The sequence below is a fragment of the Drosophila mojavensis genome, unplaced genomic scaffold, assembly GCF_018153725.1.
Source record: "Drosophila mojavensis isolate 15081-1352.22 unplaced genomic scaffold, ASM1815372v1 contig_74, whole genome shotgun sequence".
Taxonomy (NCBI): domain Eukaryota; kingdom Metazoa; phylum Arthropoda; class Insecta; order Diptera; family Drosophilidae; genus Drosophila; species Drosophila mojavensis.
Genome location: NW_025318899.1, coordinates 24,744,251 through 24,750,250, shown reverse-complemented (window position 1 = coordinate 24,750,250; position 6,000 = coordinate 24,744,251).

Here is a 6,000-nt window from a genome sequence, read left to right as displayed (position 1 = left end):
TAACAGAATCTGTGCCATAAACCTGGCTATAAATAGACCATAGAGCCCGCTGGCTGGCGAAAGCACTTCATTAACAACATGCTCCAAGTACATCGTAGCGAGTTAATTCCAATTTGCTCACCTGCTGCTAAGAAGCCATCATTAGGTCAAAATTTCAGCTCGCTTGCCCCGCCTCCCCCATCGCATCAATTTCTGCTTGCTTGGCACATTTCTCTCGACTTGTGCTCGACTGGCTCCTGCCTTCATTTTTTAGCATTGCTCGCCATTTTTATGATATTCATGAGAGTTGTCTTACGTGAGTGTGTGTGTGTATGTGTGTGTGTGTGTGTGCATCACGTATAAATATTTTACGACGTCCTTCAGTCATTTACTTTTATTGCAATATTTGCTCACTCAACGTTTATGATGATCATTTTAAGCCATTTTTATGGCCAACTGCTGTGCGAATTGCATGAATCACGGACCCGCTACTCGCAAGCAGCCCACATGTGAGTACCCGTACTCCGTCCTCCGTGCTCCGTGCTCCGTGCTCCAAGTGCCCTTAGGTGTTTGTCTGACGCGCTCTGTCTCTCTCTGTCTCTCTCTCTTCTGTCTCACTCTCCCTCTTTTCGGCTTCACCGTATGCGGAATGTTGCTAAATATTTGGCCACCTTTGGCCACTTTGCTGCTTTTTATATAAATGGCAGCTCATTAAATTGCTGCCATCGTTTCCGGCTGGAGTAGGCGTCGTAAATTGGCCAGGTGTTTGCAGCCCCCTACCCCGTAGCAGACCCCGTCTCCCACACATTTAGGGCCCCCGCTCGGTCAGTTGAATACTTGCATGTACGAATTCTAATTTGGTCGGCAAGTTGTCACATCATTTGGGCTGCTGGCCACGTAATGAGCTGCAGCTGAGCCAGAGCCAACTTTAACTGGGCAACACGACTCGAACTTTGGCCATAACTACAACTGGCATTCGCACGTGCTGGTTGACTCTCGGGGCAACTGGAAACTATGTCAACTCGCAGTCGGCCAAAAACTATGCTAAAGTTGATGCCACTTTTGGCTCAGCACTTAAAGGATACGCCCGATTGCTTTCCGGCCTGTGCTCTCTCTCTGTCTCTCTCTCGTCTATGCTCTCAATAGTTGAGCAGTTCTCGAGCGCAGTCGGGCCGAACAAAAAGTGCACTTCATTTGATTTAAATTGATACGATGTCAGTTTGAATTTAATTTCGAAAATGGCATGGCCAAAAAATTTACCAACCGCCACTTGAGCGACAGCAAGAGAGAGACAGAGACACAAATAGAAAGGGAGAGAGAGAGAGAGTGGGAGTATGGTTAACAAACTGACTTATACAAGTTATAATGGCCTGACCATAATTTCCCACTTGACAGCGGCCAAAAGGCATGCTCAAGTGCTTGGACACTTAAGAGGAGAATGTATTCATGTGAGTTGAAGATGAGATTGCGAGCTCAGGCAGAGCCTTTGTGAGTCACTTGGTCCGCACTTCACATTACAAATTTACTAAATTACAAAATTACAATTGAATTATGCCAAATGCTTCGGGCAGACACTCAGGCGCACTCGCTAAAAAACTTGCTTGGCTTATCAAAAGGCATCTCCGGCTTACTGACTCGTATCTAACTTGTTTTTGCGCGGCCAAAACTTGGACCGCCTTGTTGGCACCTACGGTCTTAAGAGCCAGCTCCCATTTATACAAGATTGCGGCACTAAAAAGTGCATCCAAGTGCCATTTCGATTGTCTCGAATCTGAGTTTCTTCTGTGTGTGTGTCAGACAGGCAGGCGGGCGTAGGCGTTCCGCCGTGCTCCAGTGAACTGACTCTATTGATTTGGCCGGTCATACACGATTGGGCAGCGAGAGTTCCACGTAAGTCAGCTGACACACCAAGGATTACGTGTTGTTTCCTTAAAGGACTCCCTCAAAGCGGACTTCAAGCACTCAACCATTCATAACTACTGCAAAAGTTATGCAGTTTTCGTTGTTTACTCAGTGTAACCCAGTGAAGCGTTCGATCGTTATTCAATTGAGCATTCGCACAAAATTAAACATTGGACTACCCCAGTGCAAACGCGCCCTCGCAGTTGCATTACCCACCGTCAACTCCCCCACAGAGGGATCGGCCTGCATGTTCCACTCGCCCCCTTATGCAAGCACAGTCCATTGCACACATATCGACAATGACAAGTACATGGGCATAATAAAGTCTTGGAATTTATTTTTATGTGCATATAATAGAGGGCAGCTGACCCATCCGTCCACCCCCTCGCACAGAGCCCAGAGCCCAGCGCCCAGCGCCCGAACGCCCAATCATGCAGGCCGCCCCCAAGAGACGCATTTCATCTAAAAATACGGAAAATGCTATTTGCCTGAAAATACCGAGGCCCGAGAGGCGGGCGAATGCGTAGAGCAACAACAATAACAGTTACAAGGCAAAATACACAGACGAAGCCAGCCCAGGGATCAGAAAGCAGGACCATGACCATGACGTGCACTGACTTACATCGTGTCCAATGCATTGCCCGAAATCTGTCTGACAAAATGTCTGCAGCGAATTTTCGAATTTTGCCAATATTTGTGTAGTCATTCGGAGATTATCCTAATTGAGAATCTCGGCGTGAAGCAGGGGTTTCCCGAGCCCTTAACGTTGGCTACGCTTGATGGTCCACGGGTTTATGGCCATCGATGCGACAGGTCAAATAAAGAGATACAGGTCCATCAGGCAAGGGGACTTGCCCGAAGGCGGAAGCATGAAATTGTCACAATTAAAGCGAAATATTTTGTGTAAAGCTAAAAGTATAGCCAGATATGCTATGGCAAGTGGAAGAAACTAGAACAGAAACAGGAAAGTAAATCCATTTCGTATCTCTGAGCCCAATTCCTGGAAGCGCACAGCAAATGAAGAACAAACAAAGCAAGATTTGCCAACTTTGCGGCGCTTGGCTTATCAATGGGTCCATCCGTTCGTTGTGTCACAATTCATTACAGACTCAAGCGTCTAAGGACAACAGCATCTACAATATATACTTTTCGTTTTAGATTTCGTGACAAATGTACAAAAATGGCGAAGCCATCAACTTACCCCCGACTGCAAAATTACCAAAAGCAAAATATTTGCACAGACCTAGGCCTAGGCCGCCTCAGCTTGGCCAAATGAAGCTGACCTGGCTGCCTAGCTGGTTGACTGACTGCAGGAAGCAGGCTGGCGGAGCCAAAAAGGATTACTTATCGCATATTTTGACATAAGTTAAGTTCATCACTGAAATACGAGAGTCAATTGTCCAATGTCTGATTCGGTTGGGGGTGATGGACAGCCAGTTGCTCGTGTGATGGGTGAATTGTGATAAGCCGAACGTCCGTCAGGGCGGCCAGGACGAGGACAGCCAGGCCTGGGGTGGAGTGCCCACCATCGATTGCTCCTTTGTTTATAGGCCTTCTACGCCTTGTTTATTTGCATTCGCCTGTTTGTATTTGCACTGAAATCGAGGCAGCGACTGGACGACGGCTCCGGCCTGCAGACCAATTGACAGCTTAGGGCGGCGGCAATCGGGCTTGCAAAACAATTGATGGATATTGTGGACATGTGTACGGAACTTGGCTTTGATTTGTCGTACTTATTTAAAATGCGAGTGCTAATAATGCTTTATTATGGCCCGAAAAAGGGACAAAGGCAAGGAATTTAATTCCAGTTTAAATGTAGTTTTATTTTTGGGTCTCCCCTGACGGACTTTGCTCGTTTGCGTGGGCCGTAAAAGGGTTCTAAGTCGCTTGGATTCTTTTAATACTTTCCCCAACTTTTGATTGCGTAAAAAGCTTTTCCTTATTTCGGCTAAGGCAACAGAAAATAGAAAACAGAAAACAATTACCTATGCTTTTTCCCCGTGCACTACTCACACGCTGCCCAGATTTCTCTTTAAATTCAAGCTAGTCCTGTGATGTTCGACACCCTCTCTTGAAGACGGCGTACTCAGCTCTATGCATACATAAATGTATGCCTCATAGCTGAAGCTATTGAAGCTGGGACATGTTCTGTGGTGGGCGTGCACCCACATGCTGACAGTGTTGAAGCTGTGCTGCGTCTCTCATTCAACTGGAATCTCTATTCGAATAGCGAGCGCTAGACCTGTAGATACCCCCTTACACAGCGCCTCCTGAGAATATTGCAATCAGAATGCAGATACAAAACCTACTCACAATTAAATGTGTCTCCCAAATGTGGCAAGCCCTGTACTGCATGCAATATACCCGCTTTGCATTTCTCAGAGTGAGTGTAGGGTATAATAAACACAACAGAACAACAAAGACAGCCACGGACTGGGGTCCAGACGGCAACTTGGTATTGAGACTGCTCTGACTACTCATCCACAGCCGCGCCTGGTTGTAAAGATATAAAATCAGACAACTGCAACAACAAGCAACAAGAGCAGCTAGGACAGTACAGGAAAGGACAGGACAGGAAAGGACAGGACAGGGCAGGCCAGGCTGGGCCAGGACACTGTTGTGCCCGTCTAGTGGCCGACGTCTGGCTTCTTGTGGCTCCTCTGCGCTCTGTCAGCTGCAGCGGCGATTTGTAGCGCCACAAGGATAATCACACTTTTAATCGTGATTTAAGTTTATGGCGCTGGGCGCTCGTTTAGTTTCTAGCCAACTCGACGCGTTGCTTGCGAGGATTTTCAATTTTTTCCATGGCTTCATCAGCATCAGCGCCAGCATCGAGCGCCTTGTTAGCTGCCGCTTTCATTTTTATATATTTTTTAATGATTTTTATTGCATAACAGGCGGCGTGTTTGCCCGTCTTCCATTGTCCTGGGCGGCAATTGCACTTTGCCACATTTTATAGTTGCCCCAGCAGCCCCCAGTGATTTGTGGATAGTGCAGCCAGCCAGCCAGCTAGGCAGCTTTAGTCTGGCTTCTGAGCACGAGATTTTCAGCTTAAGATTACATGTAAGAATACTTCAGCTTTAGTCGAGAGCCCCTACACATTTGTGTGTGTCTGTCTGTGTGGGTAAATATTTACAAGATTGCATCAGTCAAAGTTGAAATTCAATCAAATTAAGTAGTTAGTTCAACTGTTACATGCTCAGCGTGCTCTCCATTGCAATGCTCGCTCATAATGGAACAACAATGCTGCGCAGCCACATAAATCTTGGCCACAATTTGCCACACCTTTGGCCAGGCGGCTTACTCCGTAATTTGCAGCTGCTTTCTTCCCGCTAAGCAAACTCGCATTCTCCTCGAGCGGCGACTGAGAGTGTGTCCCATCCGCTCTGCTCCGCTCAACAAATTATGAGCTCTAACATTAATTTCACGTCGGGTGCCAAGTTTGCCAGCCGGAGAGAGGCTGAGGCTGGCTGGGGCTGAGCTGTGAGCACATTTTTGTGCTGTAATTAGAAGGCAGTCGCAAGTCAAGGAGAAGCTAGTGGCCAACTTGAGCATTGAGAGGAGTCGGCTGCAGATCGGTGGCGAGGGCGTGGGTGACGGCGTGGGTGAGGGCGGGGGGATTGGCCACTTGAAATGCAAATTGCGTGCAAATTATGGAAAACTGCCAGCCAAGCAGGCAGGTGAGCAAGTTTTTTGATTTGTTGTGCCAGCCGAGGTAGGAATTATGCAGCAGCGGAAATATTACTTAAGGCTCGAAAGTTGTGTTTTTAATTGCTCGAGTTGCTTTCCAATTTGCGATGCACCTCAGTAGAGTGCAGCCCGGCGAGTCCTAATCAAATTAAGTCAAAAGCTTAAAGCGAATTCTTTATATGGCGGAAGTAAAAGCTATCGATGTGTCGGCTGAAGACTAAGACGACTGATCTGTGGATGTCTATAGTCTATATGGATACATCGAATTCCATATTCAAAAACTCTTAACGAAATTTATCCCATGTGCCGATGATGACATTAGGCGTTAAAGTAAAAATATTATGAATTTATGTTGGTCAGACCATAAGCAGATAAACACCATAGATAGGAGATAAAATATACCCTGAACCCATTGAAAATGGGAAAGTA